At 39.7% G+C, this 25,799-nt stretch overlaps 1 protein-coding gene across 3 annotated transcripts in view; it reads left to right on the top strand.

Annotated features, from left to right (window-relative positions):
* FMN1 (formin 1) overlaps positions 1-25,799 on the top strand; it is a 442,344-nt gene that overhangs the window by 317,500 nt on the left and 99,045 nt on the right. The window lies entirely within an intron of this gene.

The raw sequence follows: 25,799 nt of genomic DNA, 5'->3' as shown, positions 1-25,799 counted from the left end.
ACAATCTTAATAAGCTGGAACTACACTAAACCCATTTTACAGATGAGAAAAATGAGGCTTAGAGAAGTTATGTTCACACAGCCAGTAATAGACAGATTTACTGAGCTCTAATCAAGTCTAATCAAGTCTATCCAATTAGAACTCACATATTTTCTAGTTTCTAGTTGCTAGAACTTACACATTAGCTAGTTTACTCTGCTGCTTTAAGTATGTATATATCATACATATTGTACACATACACACATGTTCCTGTATGTTTGGTTTATATATGAGTCTAATAATGATGGTAAGGCCCACAGTAAACATTCCATTCTAGTTTAATTTACATTTTTAATTATTCAAAAGAAAATGCTGAAAGCCCCTTTTTGGCTTTTTTAAAAGGTGAAAATATGTCTCACTTGGGCAGGAATTTTCCTTTGGCATTTCTAGAGTCTCGTGTTTTCACTGTGGAGACATCTCCTTGTCCAAGAATATAAATACTTGCCTTGGAGCTTGTATAACTCCAATTGAAGAGCTCTGCGGAGGATTTAGAGAGCGTGTTAATGTGGAAATGGAGCCCAGAGTGCCAGAAGCAGAGCTTGAGGAAATGAAGGGCTTCAACCAGGAATATTTTAACACTAAGACATAAAGTAAACATTTTAAAAATGTTTATTGTGAAAGAGTACTCAGAAACCTAAGTCTGAGGCTGAGAACAGCTTGGAAATGGAAGTAAAGTGGGAAAGATCTGCTCCCAGTGGCAAAGAGAGCCATTTATTTTTACTTTGAGCATAAAACTTACATGGAAAGGATAATGGTTACAAGTGAATATTTTTATCTTGTATATTATTTTTAAAGGAACATGTGGGTTTTTTTTTTCTCCCATTGATGTGGTTGAATGAATTCAACCAAATGGATGCTTCCTTTAGAAATGTGATATGTGAACCTGTGGTCATTATTTTCTCTCTCCTGAAGAATTGGCGGTTGTATCCTTGTTGAAGTTGAGGAGCTTAATATTGTAATAAAGCGTAGTAAGCTACCACCTAGCATTTTTGTCTGTCCCTCTCCAGTGGTAGAATTAGGGCCCAGGCTGGTCCTCAGTGTGGCAGCAAGAGTTAGCAATGGCAGAGGAGCTTGTTTGCCCCATGGCTGTTCCTGAATGCCCATTCCCTCTTGTCTCTTGGCCCCTTGTAAAACCCTTGGCCTGACCTCTCCTATAGTCTTTGAGCTGAAACCTGATCCCTGTTTGATCTTTTCCCTTCTCCTTCCAGGGGCTGCCTCACTTTGACGTCCCTGTACGTTTGATGATAAATAGCAAGAGGATAAGAGGAGTGAATTGGGAGGCGAGCAGAGAGACAAGGGTTCCCCCATAGCGCCTCACTTTGGTACACCTTCTTTTGTCTAGGGAGGCTCTGAATTGTCATTCCAGATCTCTCAGTACTCAACTGACACTTTCCTCAGCCGATTTTAGGAAAATACAAGAGCTTCTGAAGCGGGTAGAGCGGCCTTAGGAAAGAAAACTGAACATTGTCTCAGTTACTTTTCTTCTTTGTACCGGGCTTCACCAAAACACATGAAGTACCACAAAGGCAAATGAGGAAATGACTCCCCCCACCTCACACACATGGAATATTTAAACAAAAATGCCCTGCTAATCTTTAGAGATGCCAGTGTTTTCAACACATGAAAGGTACCCAGTAAATATTTAAAGAAAATACACACCGTAGGTTCTCTAATGAATTTCTTTTTCTTCTAAATACCATCTGGCAAGATGGCCAGAATCGTGGCGGTCCGTTTCATCTTACGTTTCCATTCAGGTTTCACCTCCTTTTCCATAAGGCCTTGGTGTGAGCTGAGATTGAATGTTTAATTGAAGAGGACATAATTTTCACACATACAGCAAAGATTTGATGAGGCTTTGAGGTTTATTGTAGCCATTAAAGTGTCGTAGCTGCTGGCAAAATCCCAGAAAATGTCTAAAGCTAAACCAGATGTGATTAGCAAATTTCAAGAAGTATCAGGCCCTAGTTCTCCAGGCAGGCAAAGCCTTTTAGAAAAAAAAAAATAGTATTAACACACCTTAACCTAATGTGAATTAACCTATGGTTATTGATCATACTAGTGTCACTGATTTAAGTAGAAGTTGTCATTAAGCATCTTTCAGCGAGGCAAGAACTTTGAATAGCATTTTTATGCAGGTAAACATAGCATGGAATTGATAATAGTATCAACTACGATTTATTGTGATTATTATCTATCAAGTGCTTTATCTATATCACCTCTTAATTCTTCAGTGACCTTGCGAGGCAGATACTATTTTTGCCTTCTCACAAAATAAGAAAGCTGAAGTTTGCGGCGCTCAAGTAATTTGCCAGTGTTTCAGAGGTGATGACCTAGCCAAGTTTTGAAACTAGATTATGACTCTAAGGCATGTGTTCAATACATATCCCGCCTGTGACCCAGAAGTCACCGTATCTGATTGGAGATCAGACAGAAAGTTTTGGCATTCAAAATATGAAGCCTCATGAAGAAAAAAATTACAGAGAGTTACTGAACATATATACGCAAGCATGCACACGTGTGCACACACTTCCAAAACCACACATGTAGACTGTCAGATCAGACAGAGTCACAGGAAGGAACTTGCTTTGGGTTGGAATTGGAAAGGGGAAGAAATCCAGGTAGATGGATTGTCGAATAGACATACAAATAGGCACATTACATAGGACTAAGATCAGGCTTTGAGTTCAGATGTGTATGTTTTACTGGTTCAGTGAAAGTAACACCTTGTCAAGTAGCATAATCGTAGAAAGTATTCACCTTCTCTCCTGTAAAATGGATAGTTATAGGACCTGCATCATAGGAAATAATGTCTGCACAGTTTCTTAGTGAGGGCAGCTTCAATAAAGCTGATTTAAGGGCATGTACCTTTCACTGGAAAGTGCACAGCCTGTATAATCAGCCGGTGTTGCTGAGAGGCCAGCTGGCTATGATTGTGGAGTATCTAATTCACGGAGCACTTGTGCTTGCTTCTCTACATTGTAGAGAGAGAACCAAGTTCTTGGTGCTTGGGAACATGTTCCATATTTTGTTTATTGTTCTACATCCCTTAACAAGACAATAATTTCAATTTCCCTGATACTGTGAAGTTGTAAGAAATAATTGAGAAAACACAAACAATGGCAATAGTTACTTTCATTCTCCCTCTTTGTCCTTGCTTGCTGGCTGGAACTCTCAGGGTATTCTTACCCACCCATATGTAGTAGGCAGAATAATGCCCCCCAAAGATGTCCAAACCCTAATCCCTAGAATCTGTGAATATGTTGCCTTACATGGCAAAAAGGGACTTTGCTGATGTTGACATGGGGAGATTATCCTGGACCGTCCAAGTGGGCCTAATCTAATCACATGAATCTTTAAAGTCAGTCTTTAAACTCTGAGGACTTTCCCTGGATGTGATCAGAGGGAGATATAACGACATAAGAATGATCAGAGAGACGTAATTTCGCTGGCTTTGAAGATGGAGGAAGTGGGCCATGAGCCAAGGAATGTGAGAAGCCTCTAGAAGTGGAAAAGGCAAGGAACAGATTCTCCCTAGAGTCTCTAGAAGGGAGTACAGCCCTGTCAGCACCTTGAGTTTAGCCTACGAGTCCCATGTCAGACTTCTAACATATAGAACCATAAGGTGATATATTTGTGTGGTTTTAAGCCTCCTAAGTTTTTGCTAATTTATTATAGTAGCAATCAGAAACTAATACACCAAGGAGTGGATTCTTCTTTCTGATTGCACCAGTTAATACCAGAGACAGACACACACACACACACAAACACACACACACATGTGCGCGCAGCATTGCTGAAACTGTAGATGTAGGATTCCTCAAATAGTAGCACCCAAAAATATTACCTGAAATGTGAACTGGAACTGTTGTTCTCTGAAAGAGTCTATGATCAAATAAACCTGGACATGCTCTGTACGAAAATCATATCCTAGGGATTCAAAGTACATGAGCTTATTAAAGCCTCTGGGAAGTTCTGTAGTTAAAAAAAAGTTTAATGCTGTTTAAAACAGCATTTCCTAACTTAAAGCATGAAACATTGGCTTGCTTTCTTTTCCTTTTCATTGTATACTTAGTAATATTTTACAGAGCCTAAGTTGTGTGAAAGGTACTTTAAGAAGAAAGGATATTGACTGTACTAGCAACACGGTTGTTGGTAAAATGATATTACTGGGTCCTGCCTGCAGGAGTCAGGATCCCTAGTAACGCAGGGGAGGGCAGGTCTGACTTAGCAGAAACAAGGCCACATGTCATTACCTATCACTTGATCTCATTCTTTTTGGTTTTTTTTATTTTTTATTTTTTGAGATAGGTTCTTGCTCTATTGCCCAAGCTTGAGAGTAACAGCATAATCATGGCTCACTGAAACCTCAATATTCTGAGCTTCAGCAATCCTCCTACCTCAGCCTCCTAAGTAGCTGGGACTACAGATGTATACCACCATGCCCAGCTAATTTTGTAAATTAAATTTTTTGTAGAGACAGGGTCTCACTGTTGCCTAGGCTAGTCTCAAATTTCCTGGGCTCAAGTGATCCTCCTGCCTTGGCCTCCCATAGTGCCAGGATTACAGGCATGAGCCACCACTGGGCCTGATCTTACCCTGGATCAGTTTTGTTTTCATTTTGACTTGGGGTTATGTGTGATGTCCTTTTCTCTTCCTATTACTGCAGTTGATCAAGAGTTGACTATGAGTAGGAGGGACGAATGCTAAGAACTGGTTGCTAATCTAATGGATATTCAACTTTGTGTTACTGTGGGAGGGGAAACGGTTCCTCTGTCCCTGCTCTTCAGCAGCTTTTAATGCAAGTTTGCCTCGTCACCATCCTCTTTGATTCTGGCTTCTTACAGCCATGCTGGCTCTTGTTCCGTCAGGAATCAATGTATCTGTCCACTCTGATGAAAGTGTAGCCTTTGCCTGAGTCAGTCAGTACTATTGGGCCCCAAAGAGAATTTAAGAAAGTGTTTCCTGTTGATATTATCTTAGGAAGCAAAATGGTTCTTCCTTACTCTTAGGGTTGTCAAATTTATTAAATAAAATTCAGGAGGCCCAATACTTTTCTTTCAGGATTTTTTTTAATGTAAGTGTATCTCAAATATTGCATGGTACACACTTACACTAAAAAATTTTTTCTTATCTGAAATTCAAATTTAACTTGGTGTACTGTTTTTTATCTGGCATGTCTGTAGAGAATCTAAAAGTAATAATGAAGTCAACTAGAAGTCGGTTGGTTTTTCTATTATCATCATGCACTGGCAATTCTAAACAATGGCAGCAATAAAATTCTCCTCCCTACCAGTGTAGACAGTGGACAAAGGGTCTATAAATATGGTTAAGGGTGTGGCGTGTGTCCATCATTAGTGACAACACTTACCATTTAATGAGCACTTAATACCAGCAAATTTGCTTACATCATTTCTAGTTCTTAAAACTCCTTCAAAGTAAGTGTTATTACCTGTGTTGTTACAGTAAGGAAATGGAAGTTACTTTGCTACTACTGGCAAAGCTGAAATTTGAAACAGGTTTATGTGTGCCATACTTTGTTCTTTGACAGTTTGCGGGCTCACCCCAAAAGCACAAACAATGTGATCCAGAATGATAAAGTTTGAAGAATAAGCCCCACTTTGTTCTGTGGCTCATCTTCTAAAGGGACTACACATAAAAATTAGATTGAATTCAGGCTTTCTCTTGTCTCTACATACTGCCACTCAACCGATCCCTGCCTATTGTAATCTCTCTCCTTCCACCTCCTGCCTGTCAATATTTTTCAGTTTCTCTGACTCCCTCTCTGTCTCTCTGACATTGACCTGGCTTCTGTTTTATTCCTTCGTGACCCAAAAGAAAGCATACTAGTCTGATGTGGCTAACTGAACTAATAGCAGAGGACTAAAGGGCCACCCCTAGGCAACCTGCAAGGTTTTGTTATCTCTTCCATGTGTGGAAGTTACATGTATTGGGCTCCTAATGTAGATGAGAAGGTAAGGGAATTTTCTAGGACTTGTCAAGTCACATAACAGGGTGAACTATGCTTCCTGTGCTCAAGACCAGCCCTGACCCTGCAGAACGAATGACCTCTGCCACCTGGTGTCATCAAGTGGCTTTCCCTCCATGAGAGTTTAAATGCTTCTTGTAAGAGGAAAAAAGACAAAAATTAGATCTTGTCATGAGAGTGAAAATTTTCTTTAATTACTAATTAAAACATGGCCCATAAACAACAATATGGTTCTAGTAAGGGGGAAAAGTCACTTTGGAAACCTTTTGGAGGACTTTGGTGGAAACGTTGTTGATTGAACACTCATCTAGGAGTGAACACTCATGTAGAATTTCAGTTCCTTTTGAAAATTTCTAGAACGATAGTAGAATTCTTTAAAAGCATCAGTTTTAAAGCATAGAGAGAACCACAAAATTTTTGAAACTCAAAAACAGGTGTGGATACATGATAAATGAATTAATCGAACAAGAAAGCTGAATTCTAATCCAGGAGTAACAGGAGGTGAGAAGCAATCCAACTTTTACTGTAAGACTTATACATACCACAAGTTTGTGCATATTTATACAAATATGCAAAAAGTCATACATATTTGTACATAAATTAATCAATAGTCATTTACAATTTCTAAAATTGTTGGATATGAGTTCCTAATTTTAAAAGGCCTAAAAAGTTTTAATGTTTTAATAATAGTATAAATGTTTTACTCCCCTGTATTTGATTAATATACAAAATATACAAAAAATATGCAAAAACAAAAAACCCCAGAATGAAATGAAGCTTTGTGAATGGCAGTTAAGTTTCAATGGCAGAGTCTGGGGTGTTGAAAATAACACTGAACTAGAATTTAGGAGACAAAAATTTAAACTTAATTCTGCCACTTACTAACCATGTGATATTTGACTAATATGGGGTAGTAAAACAGATTTATACTATTACTAGAACATTTCAGAATACTTAGGACAAAAAGGAAAGCTCACCCCCTCCTAGAAGTAGGTGGGATGTGGGGATAGATAACACACAGAGACAGGAAACAGAATGACTTCAGACTTTTCAGTAGCATTACTAAAAGCTACAAATGCATCAGGATTCTGAAGAAAAATTATTCCCAGTCCAGAACCTTATATCCACCAAACTATTAGTCAAATATAAGGACAGATTAAAAACATTTTCAGACATGCAATTTCTCAAAAAACTTATCTCCCATACAGTTATCTTCAGGATGCTACTAAAGAAAGTGCTGTCCCATTAAAGAGGAAGACTTAGGTCAGAGGAAATAAAAATTCCAATGGAGAAGGAAGGTGAATGGAGCCTCCAGCATAGAGAAAAAGCCCAGGATGACAGCCAGACATTGAAAGAAAACATTTCAGATTTGATTAAGTCAAAAGCATCATGGAGAAGATTCTTAAGGAATACACAATTAATACATCTAATATATCTGAATGTTTGGACAAGTGATTTTATACAACTAGTAACAGTTGTGAGGTTCATTTAACGCTAAGCTCATAGAAAACAAACTGAGTCAGAAAAAAAAATTCTGAGAGCAAGTGTGAGAGAAAGAGGAAATGTGCGGGAAATGTGGAATAATCAGAGTTTCCACATATCAGCTGGGACTGCGAGTTGTTTTTGCAAAGTCATAATAATGTCAACACCAAACCCTAGTCTAACCAAGTCATGGTACCCTGTGCTATATTGGGATGATGGAAGTGAAGAGGTGGGAGTGGAGGAAAGAACTACATCATTTATAGTTGATAAAGAGAAAAATAAAAAAAAAAGCAATAGAAGCTTGTTAGAGACATACTACTAAGCACCAAATAATCACATAAAATTGGTAAAAGAGGTAGTCTCTGAGGAGGAAGAATTGAGGAAATTGGTGGGGTGGAGATAGGGGACTGCTGTTCTTAAAGTGTATAGAATGCACTGATTCTTTAAACTGTGTGCACGTATAACTTTGGCAAATACATAAAAACAAAAAAAAATCCCACAGTGAAACAAAGCATTTGTGAATTTGTTAAGTTTCAATGACAGAGGCTGGTGTGTTGAAAGTAGTACTGAACTGAGATTTAGGAGATACAAGTTTAAAGTTAATTCTGCCTCTTACCACTTGATAAACCATGCACTTTGCCACATCACTTAGCCTCTGTGACTCTCAACTGAAAAAAAAAAAAATGGAGCTGATCATACTTCTGGACTCTGCCCAACACAAAGGGATATTGAAAGGGTCAGATGAGGCGATGCCTGAGGAAGTACCTCAGGAGGTGTGAGGTAGTACTTAAATTCCTGAGAGGCCTTGCAGTCTGCACTTTACTCAATGGATGCTGGTGTGTTCTAGAAGGGAGAGGAGGGTATTGATCATTAGGACAAGTCTGGCTAATTTATCACCTTTTGGGAAGCTCCAGAAGACATGACTTGAATGATTATTGACCTTGTCTAATTTATTAGCTCTTTCCTCCTTCACAGCCCATTTGTCCACAGCAGTAGTTTACTAAGTCTGAGCTCTGGTACGAGACTGGATATATTAGCCAGAGTCCTGACCATGTTGCCATGGTGTTAAAAATATTTAGTTTTGCAAGCAAAGTTTTAGAAATAATAAAAAAAAACTTTGATATGATTTATTTTTGTAAAATGATTTCAACAAAACAGACCTAAGGAACTGGGGTAAGTATTTCAGAAAAGCAGTGGGTGTAAAATGTGGATCGGCCTGGTGACTTTTGATGCGAAGCATTCAATTAATTGAGCATGGTGGCTAAAGGTCACACATTTCCCAAATGAAATGCCTTCAAAGACAAGTTGTACAGAAAGGAGAGAGGAAACTGAAACTTGATTCATCCGTTTAATTAATGGAAGAAGTTTGTGTTTTCCTTTGAAGCTGTGATTGTGACATTTCTAGGTGGGAAGGATGAGTTATGTTGTCCTGGTTTCCTCCTCTCAGTTTGCACCCTCTATTTCTACCCTCTATTTTATAAAAACACGTGGTTAATAGAATGTGTTTTGTTGAGTTTTTTTGTTTGACAAGAAACATAAAATATTGAAATAAAAGCTACAATCATAGAAAAGTCTGGGTCAGAAGTCCTAAATTCAAATCCTTGCTTCACAAGCCTTGTAACCCTTGGCAAATCATTTCATCCCTGACATCTCAGTATCCTCATATAAAAATGAGTGTAAGGCTACCTGCTCCACTGATTGTTTAGGAGGATTTACTGGGATCCCACAAAGGAAATCCCTTTTCATAGCATATGCCAGATGTGTCATACTTTTCCTTGATTCTTTTTGTGCTCTCATGTCTGACAGCTAGTCCTGTTGACTCTAACTTCAAAAAGTGTCTGGAATCAATTCATTGCTCTCCATCTCCACACCTACCGCTTTTGTAATCCAAGCTACCACCTTCTCACCTGGCCCATATCAAGCAGGTTTCTCTGCTTCCACTCTTGCTCTTCCTTTAATCCAGTCTCCACCTGCCGCATAGCTCACAGCACTCTGTTATTTCGTATTCATTCCTCTTGGAATCAAATCCAACCTCATACTCATGCCGTACAAACTGATTTAACCACTTCTGCCTTTCCAGTCTTCTCTCACACCACTCACCCCTCCTGCCCACTAAACTCCAGCCACACAGGCCTTCTTTGTGTTCCAACACGAGGTACTTGTTCCTGCTCTAGGATCATTGCAGTAGTGGTTCCCTCTCCTAGAAAACCCTTCTGCCAGATAGTCCCATGCTCTGAGCCTTCCTTGCCCACCCACTCTTCAGGAGGCACTTTGAATAGGCACTGTCTATTACAGCCTTCTTTTTTCATATTACTTTCACATACTCATATTTCATATTATTTTCTATTTATTTGTTTGTAAATTTTCTCTTCCTCCTCCAGCTTCATGAAGGCAGATATATGACCGTTTTTATGTTTATATTTACTGTGCTGGTCAGCACTTTCCACATATTTGTTGTCAATTAATATTTGCTAAATGGGCAAATGAATGAATGAGCAAATGAACAATGGAAGAAATGACTCAACTTCAGATAATCGCTGACTCTGCTATTAGTGAGAAATTAGATCACCTCCTTATGGCCAAAGATGTCAGATAAGCATCCGTGAGTAGAATCTTTTAGACGGACAGATTTTAAAGCTGTCTGAAGAGAAAACTGATGGCCTTGAGTAGTGGGTTCCTCACCCACTGCTTGCTGGAAGATTGTGTTATGTGGGTGGGTAGAGGAGGTACCATTAGACAAGTAGTTTGCTAGATGATTTTGAAGATACATTCCAACTCCTGAATTTCTGAGATGATTACTCTTACTAAGTTATTTCAGTGCATTCTATGATTCTTATTCATGAAGGGTTACTATATTGAATTCCTCCCTAGACTGACTTAGTTAATTAGAACAACTGAAAAATCCTAGGAATTCTGACCATTTACAAGATTTTTTTTTAAAAAGTCAACTGTAAAATTATATCAGGCTTGCATCTCAGGTATTCTCTTTGTAAATGACTCTGAACAATCTCTTGAATTAATCCATGCCTCAAAAATTCTTGTGTTGATACCATCTATCCTTTTTTTTTCCCCCCCCAAGACAGAATATTGCTCTGCCACCCAGGCTGGAGTGCAGTGGCGCAATCTCGGCTCACTGCAACTTCCACCTCCCGGGTTCAAGCAATTCTCCTGCCTTAGCCTCCCGAGTAGCTGGGACTACAGGCATCCGCCAGCACGCCTGGCTAATTTTTTGTATTTTTAGTAGAGACTGGTTTTCATCATGTTGGCCAAGCTGGTCTCAAACTCCTGACTTCAGGTGATCCACCTGCCTTGGCATCCCAAAGTGCTGGGATTACAGGCGTGAGCCACCATGCCCAGCCGATGCCATCTGTCTTTATAGAGCAGAGCGCTTATCCAGTGTGGTAGGTTAATGGAAAAAATTTGGCCAAAATTGGGAATCATGGAAAATGATACTTGTATCCCTTAACACTTCAACTTACAACAAATTAAATGTTGTATCCTTTGTCTGTCTTCTGATGCAGGGATGAAGCCTTTTCTTGAATTATGAATCTGTTAAATGCAGTCCTATAGGTCTTCCCTACATACTCCATAATGAGAGCATCTGTAATTTCCATACTGTATTTTTAAAGTTCAGTAAAGACTCTTGCAAATATCACCATAGAATCTTTCTAGATATTTATAATTGTTCTCAATCTTTTAAAACTGTGTTTCCCACACTTTTTAAACAATATACTTTAATTTTTATTTTGGAATAATTTTTAAATTGCAGAAAAGTTGCAAAGAGTAGAGAGTTCTCATATAGCTCTTGTCAGTTAGTTTCCCCATTCTTGGCATCTCACATTGCTGTGATCATTTGTTACAACTGAGAAACTGGCAATGATACATTTAGATTGACTGAATGGTAGTTTTTATATGGATTTCACTGGTTTTTCCATTTTTGTCCCCTTTGTGTTCCAGGACCTAATCCTGACCACCACATTGCATTTAGTTGCCATGTTTCCCCAGTTTCCCCAGCCTTCTATACCTACATTTAACAGCAATATTTTAGCTTCTTTCATTAAAACTTATAGAAATAGTACCTTTTGACAGTCATATATGTAGTTTACCATCAAGTCATTAAATTACATAATTTCAATAAAAAGAACAACAGGAATAAACAGGTTTAGAAACAACACAAGTGCTTTTGATCAGGATTCTGCTCGATAGCAGGAAGACTGAATCAAGTAGGAGGAATGGAAAATAGCATTAATTTGGCAAGTTCATTAGCAAAGTATCTTTGATATTTCCTGTTTTTTTGGTTTTTTAAAGGTACTCTTGTAATTATAATGGTGATACTTTACCTGCTTATGGTGCTTCATCCTCCCAAGTGAGTAGGGCAGGCATATGCAGCTTGGAAAACAGAGTCTCCGAGATAGGAAGCGGCATGGCCAGGATCACCCAGCCAGGCACAGAACTCAGGTCCTTGACTGCCAAGCCAGTGCCCAAGCTACCATACCATGAGATTGTATTGGGTCAAAACATTTTCTTCACAGAAATAGAGTAGTGGGTAGTTTTGTGAATATCAAAATACTTTTTCTGCCTAAGTAAGTTGTATATCTTTGACTCTGTGGAAGATTCACAATCCACAAATAGATTCTTCTCATGTCAGTCAACCAAATGAGTGAAGTTAGAGAGAGACCTCCTTAGCCCCTACAAAGGGGACTGGAGTTTTTGCCAATATCCTTCTCTCTCCTAGATTCTTTCCCAGATAGCTCAGCCTCAGCGTGGCTCCTAGGTGGAGAGGGGCCATGAACTGTGATTCTACCTTTTAATACCCCTGGAAAGATCACAGACCTAACAGGAAATTGGCAGCCCTGGTTCCAGTCTCTGCCATGCCACTTACTGACCTAACCTCCTGGTAGGCCTTTTCCCCATTTGAAATGACAGGATCCCAGTGGTGGCACTTGGTGATTTTTTTAGCTTTTATTAATTCCTTACAGTTGACAAAGCATTCTCATAGGTGTCCCATAGTTTTTTCTAGAACTTTCCTGTAGATGGTGAAAGTAGGAGGCAGCATAGCGTAAGGGCAGGGGGTCTGTTACCCCTGGATTCAGATCCTGACTCAGCAACTTACTGTCTGTGTGACTTTACTAATACTCACCAAAAAGGGGGGACGATAGCGGGAAAACTTCCATAGGGTAAAATGAGATAACACACATAAAGCAGGCTGAGGGCTAAGACACCCTTGGCCATTTAAGGGCCATTTGCTTTTGATTATACAGTTTGAAAATTTGGTATTGTTTTCAAGGAATTACTGAGTGAGAGATAAATGGCAATATGTCCAAGTCAGCATGGAGGACCAGGACCCGCTGGACCAGATACTTTTCCTCTGCCATAGTAAACAGAAAGGGGAAATGCCCAAGGAACATTTATAATGGCTAATGTACTAACAGTGCTAATTTGGTTGTGTTTTTAAACCTTTTCTGGACCATTTTGATGGTCTTTAAAAATGTCATCAAATCTCCGGGTATCAAAGAAAAAAATCTGCAGAATACGAGACAGATCTTGTTTGACCTTTTCAATCAGTTAATTTGTTCAGCAAATATTTATTCTTAGCACTGAGTTCACTGCTAATTTTAAATAAACTCACTGAAAGATCAAGTCCTTTATAAACACATTTTAAGGGTAAGTTTTATTCCCATTTTCTAGGGGAGAGATTTATTCCTACTTCTGATTTCTCTTCTGCTCAGGAACAGGAATCTGACTGTACCTGAGAACAGAGATAATACTTGTCAGTCTGTTAGAGGGTATACAGAGGGAAGGTGTACAGAATTTTCCCTCCAGCTGTTCTGAAGATTCATAAAAACATCTGCAAAGCCCTTCCTGACTGTGATCCTGAAGAGAATCAACTAGTATTTGCTACCTTGGTTTCAAGGCATTGTATACCTTGGAATTACAAATATCTAATTTTTTTTTCAATCCATGACATACCTTTTCCTAACTCCACCAGATCCCAAAATTGAGTGTTTAAGCTGAGCTTGAGTTTTTAAACTGATGTGTACATTTAATGTATAATTTTTCTTCTTTATAGCTAATATATATATATATAATATAGCTATATATTATGTAGCTATATATATTCGCTATATATAGCTAATATAGGCCGGGCGTGGTGGCTCACACCTGTAATCCCAGCACTTTGGGAGGCCGAGGCAGGCAGATCACGAGATCAGGAGTTCGAGACCAGCCTGACCAACATAGTGAAATCCCGTCTCTACTAAAAGTACAAAAAATTAGCTGGGCGTGGTGGCAGGCACCTGTAATCCCAGCTACTCAGGAGGCTAAGGCAGAAGAATTGCTTGAACCCAGGAGGCAGAGGTTGCAGTGAGCCGAGATCACCCCATTGCACTGCAGCCTGGTGACCGACAGTGAAAGACTCCGTATCAAAAAACAAAAAACAAAAAACTAAAATTGTGAATCATAACCAATGGCATATTCATTAATGAAATGGAGTAAAAATCAAAAGGCAGCTAATCTAGGAATAATTGAATGATGGAGCGGTTTTGCTGAGTCATATTACATATACCTGACTCGTCCCAAAGACAGAGACAAATTCCTCGGGCTCCCCAGGCCAACAGGAGATAGCTTGGAGGGGCCTCCATGACTTTTAAGTTTTATCACCTAGTCTTATTAACATCACGGCTGAAGATGTTAGAGAGTTTAATAGGCATTTCAGAATCTGGGACACCTAGCCTCAGTGGATACTATTTATTTGTCATTTCAGCCGTCTTGTTCTTCTCAACATCAGCCCTGCCCAGAACTCCCCCTCTCCTCTAGCAGTCCCCCATCCTTCCTGAGATGCTTACACACACTCACATTACGTATAACCATATAATAGCCTCCTGTTAAAGGCTTCAGCAGCTAATCTGTAGCCTGACAGGCCCTAGGATGCAGACTACCAGGGGCTGCTGGACCAGAAACTGTCCCTGCACCATAACTCAAGAGAGAGGTAGGATCAATGACAGATTTACAGGAGAGCACAGTTTTAAATAGCTGAGATCAGTGTCTGGAGGCTTCCCGTTAATACCACTAACGGCGTCCAGCAAGCGAGACTATTGGCCACTTTGTTACCCACTCTAAACTATTTCTGATCTTCAACTCTATTTTCAAACACATCCTAAGAAATCCCTACTCCCCCAAAATTGACAATGCAGCCTTCTTTATATGAAACTTTGTTTATAGGCCACAATTCTCCCGACAGATTTACAAGTGTCTGTGGAGTTTTAAAAGACGATTGCTTAACAGGCATTAAGTGAGACACATAGGACTGTGTAAATATTTTAGCTGGAATAGGGGATTTTTTTAAATGTCTGAGCCAAATATTGCATTAAATCTGAAGACAGTGGCAAACTGATTAACAGTGGCTGCCAGCTCCATGCTTTGCCAGTGATTCTGGAGCCAAGACTAGATACCAGAATTCATCCACCAGATTAGGTTGTGTGTTTTAAAAATAACTTCCCATCCTTTTTTTCCCTCTCTTCTCCTTATGCTTTTCTGTCATTTCTCCTTTATTCCCTCATGGTTCATTTAGATGTAAACACTTTCCAGAGTAGAAAATTACAGTTAATGTGACTAACCAGTGAGGGCTGAAATGGGAACATGGGCTCAGAGGTCAGAGAAACCGTGGAAGGCTTGCAGCTGTCCTGGTGGAGCAATGTGGGGACAGGTTGCTTTTTGCTTATAGGCTTGTGTATCTTAATCACTGGCCTCTTTGTAGCCAGCTGTTGCACTGCTGGAAGGGGAATAGTCCCTAAGACCAGCATTGCTGTAATACCTCTTCCTCTTACTGATTTCCTTGATTCATAAAGAGGCTCAGGCCTGTGGCCTTCAAGATTTGTATGTGTAAGAGAATCCTTAATTCTAGTAAAAATTGCCACAAAATATGCATTTTGACTTCAGGGGACATATTTACTATTTAAGCATTCCTATAGGAGTACTGTTTTCCTGATGAGAGCAGTGGATAAGATGTGTTGCTGTAATTTTGGGAGGAGTGAGGCATTCTACCTAACAACTTTGCTCCGCCTCTGCTGATTTTTACCATCGTCTTGCACTAATGATAACCTGTATGCTTCTTGAAGTGCTATTCAATGGGAGTGCCCCAGAATGTAGGCTCTATATGTTCTTCACAAATGACTTGATTTGCAATCCTATGTCCAAATGATTACTTGATATTGTTGATTGGAAAGTCTGAGCTTTGAAAATTATGTGTGCTTATAATTATATAAATGTATATTACAAAACTCTGAGTGTTTGATGTAAGTTTGCTGTACACTTCCCCCGAGTTCAGACAGCTTTGCTAGTGCTGACAGTAGCGTAATTTACATTCCAATTAAACGTGACATATTAGGGCCTTTCAAAAAAAAAAAAGAACTACTTTCATACACAGGCCTCAAACCTAGTTTTATGCTGTGATTAATCCCCAATTTCTATATCAACTCTCATATATCACCAGTTATGGTCTTGTGTTTGAGTAAATTACTTCAGTGGATGGATGGTCCTCTTACTGTTTTCCATTCCAGAGTTTTGCACTTCAAATGCAATGACCATAGTCCCTATATGACAGTGACAGGCACCGTTCTAGCTTACATGGAGCCAGCCACCTCTGCAGAGTGGTACAGAAAACGGTTTTATTTCCAAAATCTCTCCCCTTCATCTCTCCCATTGTGGTACAACCCATTTTGTACCAAAAACAGTTTGACCACTAATATCGAGAATTCTAAAAAGGTTTTTCATTTTTACCTATAATTTCATTTATTGTGTCTTTCCTAAAGAAATGACCCTCAACCTAGAATAAGTTTGTATGGACACAGATGTGACTCAAGTCTGGCTCCCCATGGGAATAAGGTAGAAAGGATTTCACTATCCAACTACAGAATTAAGTGAGCTATGGCATGCCTACCTGATGAAATTTTATATGACTGTTAAACATGCTTGTGGAGTTTGTGAAATAACAGAAGAATGTGTGCATGATATGTTAATAGAAAGAATCAAAGTACAAAAAAATTCTGTATCAAATATAAGTAAGGCAACCCCCATAAAATGATGCAGGGGCAAGGAGCGTAATACCGAGGCCCAGACCCTGAAAGAGAAAGTGTGCAAGTCTTAGATGGTGACTGTGTTCTGGTCATGGTGCCATGACCGATTTGTTTTTTCTGCTGTTTTAAAAATGTTTTTCTAATGTCTTTGTGTGTATATGTTACCTTCCTAATACTTTTTAGAAGTCAGTCGCTGCTCTCCTCCGGAAGATGAGTTCCCTTCCCCTTCAGAGGCCGGGTACCTCCATGCCTGGGCTGCCTGCCTAGGACCCCTGCCACACAGTCCACCTCGATGCCAGAGCCTTACAGTCTGTGCCTTTTTCTTCCATGTTAACACAACTTTCCTACCTATTGTTTTTGAAATCCACTACCTCCTAAACCCATCTTAGAAATACATTTCTACTAAAGCATTAAATTATTCTTGACAATGTTTTCTTTTTCAACGAATACATATGCATTTCTAATGAAATTTCTGGAGTTACCATCTTTAGTTCAAGGGAAGGCTTCTCATGGTGGCGATTTTTGTGGGGACCAGTGAAAGGGATGTTTTTGAATAAATGTTTGAATCGCTTAACACCCTATAAATCAAATCATGCCCCCATCCCATCTATATTTAGGCCTCGTCATGGGTAGGTGATTAATGAATATTTTTCATGCTGATGTCTCGCAGACAGAGGCTGCGTCCGTAACCACATAATCATCACAGTGGAAATTCTGATTCAGCTGTGACGTTTGGTAGGAGGGACCTTTGAATGGTGCTTTAGACAATTCCGTGCAAAGGCTGTAGTCAGTGGCCCAGCTTTGCAAGTCTTTCCAAAAGTCCTAAAGCACACTAGCATGTCCTCACTTGGCCCTGTCACTTCTGCTTAAATTTTTTCACGGAGAATACTCACTCCCGATCATGGGACATTAAGGTGAATTTGATCTTGGGCAGCCTCCCTCAGTGGAATGAATCAGAATCATGGGATTCCCCTGGACTCCAGCTTCCTGGTGGGTTTATTTTTATGGAACATTCCTCTGCAGAAAGAGGCACCCGCTCTGTAAAGGGCTAGACCTCTTCTGCACGTGATCAAAGTAGTCCTAGAGAATATCTTCTTGTATGGAATGATTTTTATGACATGATGGCTTTCGGAGTTTTCTTGAAAAATTAAAGGAAGAATCTTTCTAAGGAGTCCTACTGCCATGAAAGGAAACTATCAAAAACATCCCAGGCAGATAAGAACTAAATCCATTTTAAAGTCACCAAGAAAACAACACTTCCATGGCCTCATTTGATCTTTAGCACTTGACCAGGAAAACTAGAGCTATCTTTTAGGCTTAATTCCAATGACTTCCCCATTTTGGCGTTCTTTCTGTAGCTTAACTTCTTAAACAAGTGGCTACAGAATCTTTCTCCATTTACCTCACGCCTCTCCAAGCTGGCTTGTTCCCCACACCCCCAGCTTCCCTGGAACTGCTTTTGAGATTACAAGTGACCTCTGTGTCACTAGAATCAGTGTTACTTCTCTGTCTTCATCTCACTTGATCGTTCTGCACAGAGCTGACTGCTCTTTCTTTCCTGCAATTCTGTTTTCCTCTCAGGTCATGTAACTCCAGACCTTCACTTTCCTACTGACAAGCTCTTCTCCGTTCATTGCTGGCCTCTCCTCCACTGTGCACATGCCCCATGGGACATGGGGCATGTTTGTCCTGCAACCCCTTCTCTTCCTTGGCTGTATTCTCCCCATGGCAATTCATATCTTTGCTATCACTTTAAATACCAATTTTATACCAGTGACTTCCTGGGGTGTGTTTCTACTGCAGCCATGAGTCCCAGACTGCAGACTTTTATATACACTTGAGTGTCTAATTCACATTTCAAACTTAATGTGCTCTAAATAACACCTTTGATTTTCCACCTCGAGCTTGCTCATGACTCCCTCCCTTACTCTGCTTAAATCTCTAGTCAAATAGCTTCACAGTGAGACTTTTCCTAACTACTTTAAGTAAAATTGCAAGCCCCTTATGTCTGTGACACTTTTCCTAACCAGGCTGGTCACCAGCCTTCTCACCGTTCACCTCAGTGTGTAACCTGGGATACCTTTGGGGCCCAGAAGCTTTTCTCCCCTACACACACTCTTTCCTTTACACCAAAATCTGAATGCAGAACACCAGTGATCTGAGGAGAGAAGGTCCCACAGCTGCAGACATGCTACACCACTTAACTCATTCAGATCGCCCATGCATTCTCATCGTGTGTTACTTTTATTCATGACATTTCACCTTCATTCTCTTTCCTCACTGTGGTTGAGGGCTAGCTCCTCCTTGACCTTTGCAGTTCAACTCATAAGTTATCTCTCCTGGAGAGCCTTTCCTGGCTACTAACTCCTGGCCCAATCTGAAATAGAGGCCTATACCCAGCGTTCCATCACACCACACTATATCACAACTTGTTCATTTCCTTGTTTCTCATTGTTGCTAGACGGTGAATGCTTTTTGGAGGAGAAATGACCAGTAGGTCTCATTAAATATTTGTCCCCAACATTCAGCTCAGTGGCATATAGCAGATACTTGGTAAGTATTTTGAATGTATGAATATTTATGGAACCCGGACAGGGTTTTAAAAAAAAAACGTGTATCTCGTAACGGAATGACTGAATGTGAGTGAAAATGGGTGAATGAGTGAATGTCAGTGTACTTGTGTTTTCTCCAGCCCCTGCATCCACCTACATGTATTATACAAACGAAGAGAGATGTTTTTCACGTGTCGGTGTATATGCATATGTCTGTGTCTACATATACATACATACAGTCATGTGTCACTTAACAACTGGGATATGTTCTGAGAAATGTGTCATTAGGCGATATCATCATTGTGCAAACATCATAGAGTGTACTTACACAAACATAGATGGTATAGCCTACTTCACACCTAAGCTAGATGGTATAGCCTATGGCTCCTACGCTACAAATCTGCACAGCAGGTTTCTGTACTGTTACAGTCCCCACCATTATTCAGTAGAATACTGAATATAGTTACAGTATATTACAGTACTACTGTCTGTACTATACTGTAACTGTATTCAGTATTCTACTGAATACTGTAGGCAATTATAACACAATGGTAAGCATTTGTGTATCTAAACATACCTAAACAAAGGAAAGGTAATGCCTTGCTCTACAGTGTTACAAAGGCTACAACATCACTAGGCTATCAGAATTTTTCAGCTTCATTATAATTTTATGGCACCATTGTTTTATATGTGGTCCATTATTGACAGAAGCATCATTATGAGATACATGAGTGTACATATACTACAGCCAAATTCTATCAAGACACTAATATCCATACTGCACATGTTTAAGTTTCTCCCCTTTAATTGGTAGTTTATTCATTTATTTAGCAAATACCCATGGAACATCTTTCACTAGATAGACATTATAGTGGATGCTGGAGATTTAACAGTAAGAAAAATACAGTTTCTGCCTAATGGGGGAGACAATCAAATAACCATGAAAAGGGGAAAGGTATACAGTGCTATGACTTTGTAACAGAGGGTCTCTCATCACAGAATGGAAGGTGGAAAAGAAATCCTGATGGCCGGGCACGGTGGCTCACGCCTGTAATCCCAGCACTTTGGGAGGCCAAGGCAGGTGGATCACAAGGTCAGGAGATCGAGACCATCCTGGCTAACACCATGAAACCCCGTCTCTACTAAAAATACAAAAAATTAGCCGGGCGCGGTGGCGGGCGCCTGTAGTCCCAGCTACTCGGGGCGAGGGGGTGAGGCAGGAGAATGGCGTGAACCCAGGAGGCGGAGCTTGCAGTGAGCCGAGATCGCGCAACTGCACTCTGGCCTGGGTGAAAGAGGGAGACTCTGTCTCAAAAAAAAAAAAAACAAAAGAAATCCTGATGAGACTTTTGAGCTGAGGTCGTAATGATGACTAAGCACTGACTAGGCCCTGGTTACTAGGAAGTGGAGGAGAATGGCATAGCAGGAGAACACCATAATGGTGGGAAGAAGTGAGCATGTTTGAGGAACCGAAAGAAGGGCCACTGTGGCAGGGAGAGCAGGGTGAGGCAGGGAAGGCAGGCAAGACTTAGCGCATGTAGGGCCTTGCAGGCCAGTTTGAGGGATTGAAGACAACCTCTCAGAGTAATAGAGGTGCCTGCAGGTTTAAGCAGGGGACTGGCATAATGAGATTTTATAAAGGTCACTTTGACTCAGGTATGGAGAACAAATCATAAAGAGGCAGGGTGGATGTGGGAAGAACAGTTAGGCTGAGACTATAGCAGCCTGATGGAGAGTAATGAATTCAAGAGTTCCGTAGGAGGTGAAACTGTGGGCTAGCCGTGTAAACTTGGGAGACACGTCCCAGACAACGGTTACTGAAATGTTTACCTGGATGACATTGTCTAGACAGAGAGCATAGCACGGGAGGAGGAGAAGCCTTATGCCAAACCCTAGAGAATTTGAACATTTAATGACTCTGTATAGGAAGATGAGGCTGCACAGGAAACAGGGCAGGCAGAAGTAGGAGGAAAGCCTGCAATGGGGAACACAGAAGCTAAGGGACAAAGTGTTTTACAAAAGGAGAAGTAGTCAAGATGCAGAATCCTGCTGGGTTGTGAGCGAAGGAGATACAAAATGAGGACACTGCCCACAGGATGGGTTAATTAGTGACTTCAGAGTGCTTTCTCAGTGTCACAATGGGGAGGAAGTACATTTCAATGGGTCATGAAACAAGCAATAGGAAAAAGTGAGTATTGTAAATTTTAAAAGACAGTTGGACTGTGAAAATGATTAGACTATAACATGATTTGTTTATTAAACACATAAATATTAGGAATGTCAGTTATTCAAAGAGTTTGTGAGGTTGCTGTTATTGTTTAGCTCTTCTTGGAAACTAAAAGAATAAAGCCATGTACAGTATGTTATCTAGCCAGCCTTTCTACTGTTTGATTATTTTAAATAGCTAAAGAATATTTTGGCTAGCATTTTACTATTCAATATACAAAATGCTTTTTTTTGCATGTTTATTTAGTCCTCGCAAGATTTTATGTATCAAGAAACTAAGAGTGAAATATTAAATAACTTTTCCAGCCAAATAGAGTGTATGAAAAACTAAGATAGAATAAATGCATCTTTAAATCAAGAGCAGTTCAAAGGGGAAATTTTCTCTTTTTTTTTTTTATTATACTTTAAGTTCTAGGGTACATGTGCACAACGTGCAGGTTTGTTACATATGTATACATGTGCCATGTTGGTGTGCTGTACCCATTAACTCGTCATTTACGTTAGATATATCTCCTAATGCTATCCCTCCCCACTCCTGCCACCCCACAACAGGCCCCGTTGTGTGATGTTCCTCAAAGGGGAAATTTTTCTAATGTACCAATTGTTGGTGTATATGTGTAAATATATATACATAGCTGTATACCACAATTAAGAATGTATTAATTCAAAACAAAGCTATTGTTTTAATTTTCCAAAAGTTAGCACTTTTAATTTAAATGCTTTACTTGTATTTCTCTTGAGTTCAGTTATTTTTAATAAGTATTTTATTTTATTTTTATTAATTTTTTTTGAGGTGGAGTTTCGCTCTTGTTGCCCGGGCTGGAGTGCAATGGCAGGATCTCAGCTTACTGCAACCTCCGCCTCCCAGGTTCAAGCGATTCTCCTGCCTCAGCCTCCTGAGTAGCTGGGATTACAGGCATGCGCCACCACGTCTGACTAATTTTGTATTTTTAGTAGAGACAGGGTTTCTCCATGTTGGTCAGGCTGGTCTCGAACTCCCAACCTCAGGTGATCTGCCTGCCTTGGCATCCCAAAGTGCTGGGATCACAGGCATGAGCCACCTTGCCCGGCCAGGTCTTTTATTTTAATAACATTTATTGCTACTTTTTGAAGATTGACTAATACGTTTAATTTCTCAATTACATGTGCATCTCAAACTCATTTCCCACTTTTGATTCCTAGTTTAGTAATATTGTAAGTATTATAATAAAGACATAGTTGCACCTAAGGTTTTTAAAATTATTTACCTTATATAAAAGAAGTACAGATGAGGCATTCTTCATTTATCTGTTCATTATAGTTGCAGTTTAAGGCTGACTTTCTAATCAGCTTAGCTTTAGGCAGCTTTATTGAGATGAAATCACATTCCACATAATTCACCCATTTAAAGTGTACAATCTGATGACTTTTGGTGTATTCACAAAGTTGTACAACCGTTGCCACAATCAATTTTTTAAAATTTTTATTACTCCAAAAGGAAAACTTTTCTCCCTTACCCCCTTAGCTGTCACCTCTCTCTCTCTCCGTCTTTCTCTCCTAGTCCTCAGCCACTACTAATCCACTTTGTCTCTATAGATTTGCCTACTGGGACATTTCATGGAAGTAGAGTCATAGGATATGTGGTCCTTTGTGATTGGCTTTTCTTACTTAGCATAATGTTTTCAACGTTCATCTATTTAGTAGTATGTATGTGTACGTCCTTTGTTTTAATGGCCAAATATTTCATTCTGTGTATAAAGTATATTTTATTTATCCATTTATCAGACGATGGATGGGCATTTGGATTGTTTCTACTTCTTGGAATATACCAAAGCTCTAGTCCCTAAGTATAATGTTCTAATTAGCTTTTGAGGCATAGACACTGTGTATGTGTAGATATAAAAAGGCACTTGTTTGTCTAAGTCCAGGTATGTAGCTACATTATTCTGAGATAATATTTTGACCTGAGTTCCATGTGTCTAAAGCCTGTGTTTTAACTTGAATGGACAACTGGGAATTCGGAGTTTTTTGACCGCTTTAAATATAGTGTCTTGCCTTTGGATGAATAGAGTCATTAGGAGGAAAAATTTGGATATGATGTCAGGTGAATCCCCAAACCAAGGTTAAAGAAGGAAAACACACCTTTGGTTACATATAGATTTTCCACACATGAGTCATTAATGCACAGTTGTCTGATTTGAGCTGAGAAATGTGGGCTTTGAAGGGCTATCTAGTAGAAAATGGGTCTAGCAGTCCCCTTCAAAATCTAACCGATGTCAGTGTCTCCTTGAATAGATTTTCCCTTTGCCCTCTCCCAGTTATCCTCACCCTGTGATTTCCAGTAATACCACTCGCTACGCTTTACCTTGCCAAGATTTAAAATACCCTGCTATGTAGCATCAGACCTCAAGAACATGAAATAGGTACTTTTTATTGCAGGCTTCTATCATTTGTTTTTGGCTTAAATCAACTTGAAATCTCCCTTTGTGTGGCCTTTTCTATATGGCCTTATAAAAAAGTGTGTACAGTAGATAGCCACAAAATAGTACCTTCTCATTTGTGCCAAGCTTTAATAAGCAAATGAAAAAATATCTAATATTTTATTAATTTTAAGTATGATTTTCCCCTTTCATAGAAGTCCATGCATTGCTGCTAGCCAAAATAAAATACTACTGTTCTAATTTTAGTATTTTATTACATTGCATTTCATGTAATTCCTTAGTCAGTTTAAGGCCAATGCCATAAGAAGAAAATTGTGCAAGTTATGCTAATATTGAGATTCTGAGTTCTGAATTTGTTTTTACATTTGTTTTGATAAAAGTGTATTTGGGGGCAGGAAGCTAAAAGGGCATTCACTCTTTCTAACCACCTCCTCCCACCCCACTACTGCCACTGTTGAACGTGTGAAAAGCACCAGGAAGCACGCTAGATGGTCCTGTTCTTACTAAAGGGATTAAAGTAGAAAAGATGAACATGGAAGGAAATAACTCGTAGGTTTGCCTGCAGTTCAAGTTACTAGAAACAATAATTACTACATGCCATACCCATTAAGAAATCTTAGTTGGTGACCCATTCACTGTAATGTCTGAGGGCAGAGAATTTAGTCTTTCTTTCACTGATGGAACCCCAATATCTGGTAGAATTTATGGCACATAGTACGTGCTCAATAGACATGTATTGAATTGATGTGTTTGTTTATTTATTTATTTATTTTTATTTTTTTTCGAGACGGAGTCTGGCTCTGTCGCCCAGGCTGGAGTGCAGTGGCACAATCTTGGCTCACTTCAAGCTCCGCCTCCCAGGTTCACGCCATTCTCCTGCCTCAGCCTCCCGAGTAGCTGGGACTACAGGTGCCTGCCACCACGCCCAGCTAATTTTTTGTAGTTTTAGTAGAGATGGGGTTTCACCATGTTAGCCAGGATGGTCTCCTGACCTCGTGATCCGCCCACCTCGGCCTCCCAAAGTGCTGCGATTACAGGCGTGAGCCACCGTGCCCAGCCGAACTGATGTATTTATTGAATAGATTCCTGTATGATAAACTCCTTAACCAAGCATTCTAGGCTTTTGATCTCTGGCTTCAATTTGTGTCTCTCATCTAAGCCCCATTGATATAATACAAAAATTTGCTTTAGTAAAAAAATTCCATATGTTGCTGCAGCCATTTTCTATGGTGGTCCTTTGAGCAGGGAGCTTGTGAAAAGGACATGGATCTTGTAAAAATGAGGAAGAGGCAGAACTGGCACAGGACTGTGGAAGGGTGGGGTAAGACTTAGGTAACCAGACAGGGAAGAAGAGAGAGCTCTAGAAAAGCAGATAGCCTGATAAACCTTTCCTTTCCTCTAAAACTGTATTCTCACTTAACTAAGCCCACAGGTCCTTCAGCTCATACAAAAAGAAACAAGTTTCATATCTTTGTACCAATTGCCCACATACATTTGATTTACAAAGCAATTAAACATATTTGATTTTGATGAATTATATCTGGGTCTTACTGCTACATTTTTCTAACCTACCTAGGCTTTTTAAGTGGCTTAATAAGCTTTATTCCCTTGTTCTTAGGGGTGAAAAACAAAAAACAGATAATTCTGACCATAACAGCCTAATATCTGAAATATTAAAATAGTCAAGGCCATATCTTTCCTTTCACTAAAATACTCCACAAGTGTTTAACCTGTAAGTGAAAATATTCTCAATGTAGTCTCAGTTATTTCACTATGTATTGGTTTTTAATATTTCATCTCTGTCTCTCAATGATCACTTAGTAGTAACTAACTTCGGAAATTAATATATTTTTAATTGCCAAAAATTGTGTAAAGAGAAAAATAACAGAGAAAGAGAACCTGGGGCGACTTTGGCTTTTAACTGGAGCTCCTGGCACAGCCCATGCCTGAGGCAACGTTGGTGGTCTAGCAATATCGTATGCGAGTCTTCCGGTTGGACAGTGAAGGACATTTGTGGATC

This window comes from Pongo pygmaeus, chromosome 16, assembly GCF_028885625.2.
Source record: "Pongo pygmaeus isolate AG05252 chromosome 16, NHGRI_mPonPyg2-v2.0_pri, whole genome shotgun sequence".
Classification (NCBI taxonomy): domain Eukaryota; kingdom Metazoa; phylum Chordata; class Mammalia; order Primates; family Hominidae; genus Pongo; species Pongo pygmaeus.
Note: the sequence above shows the minus strand (reverse complement) of the source record. Positions and strands in the feature narration are given on the sequence as shown.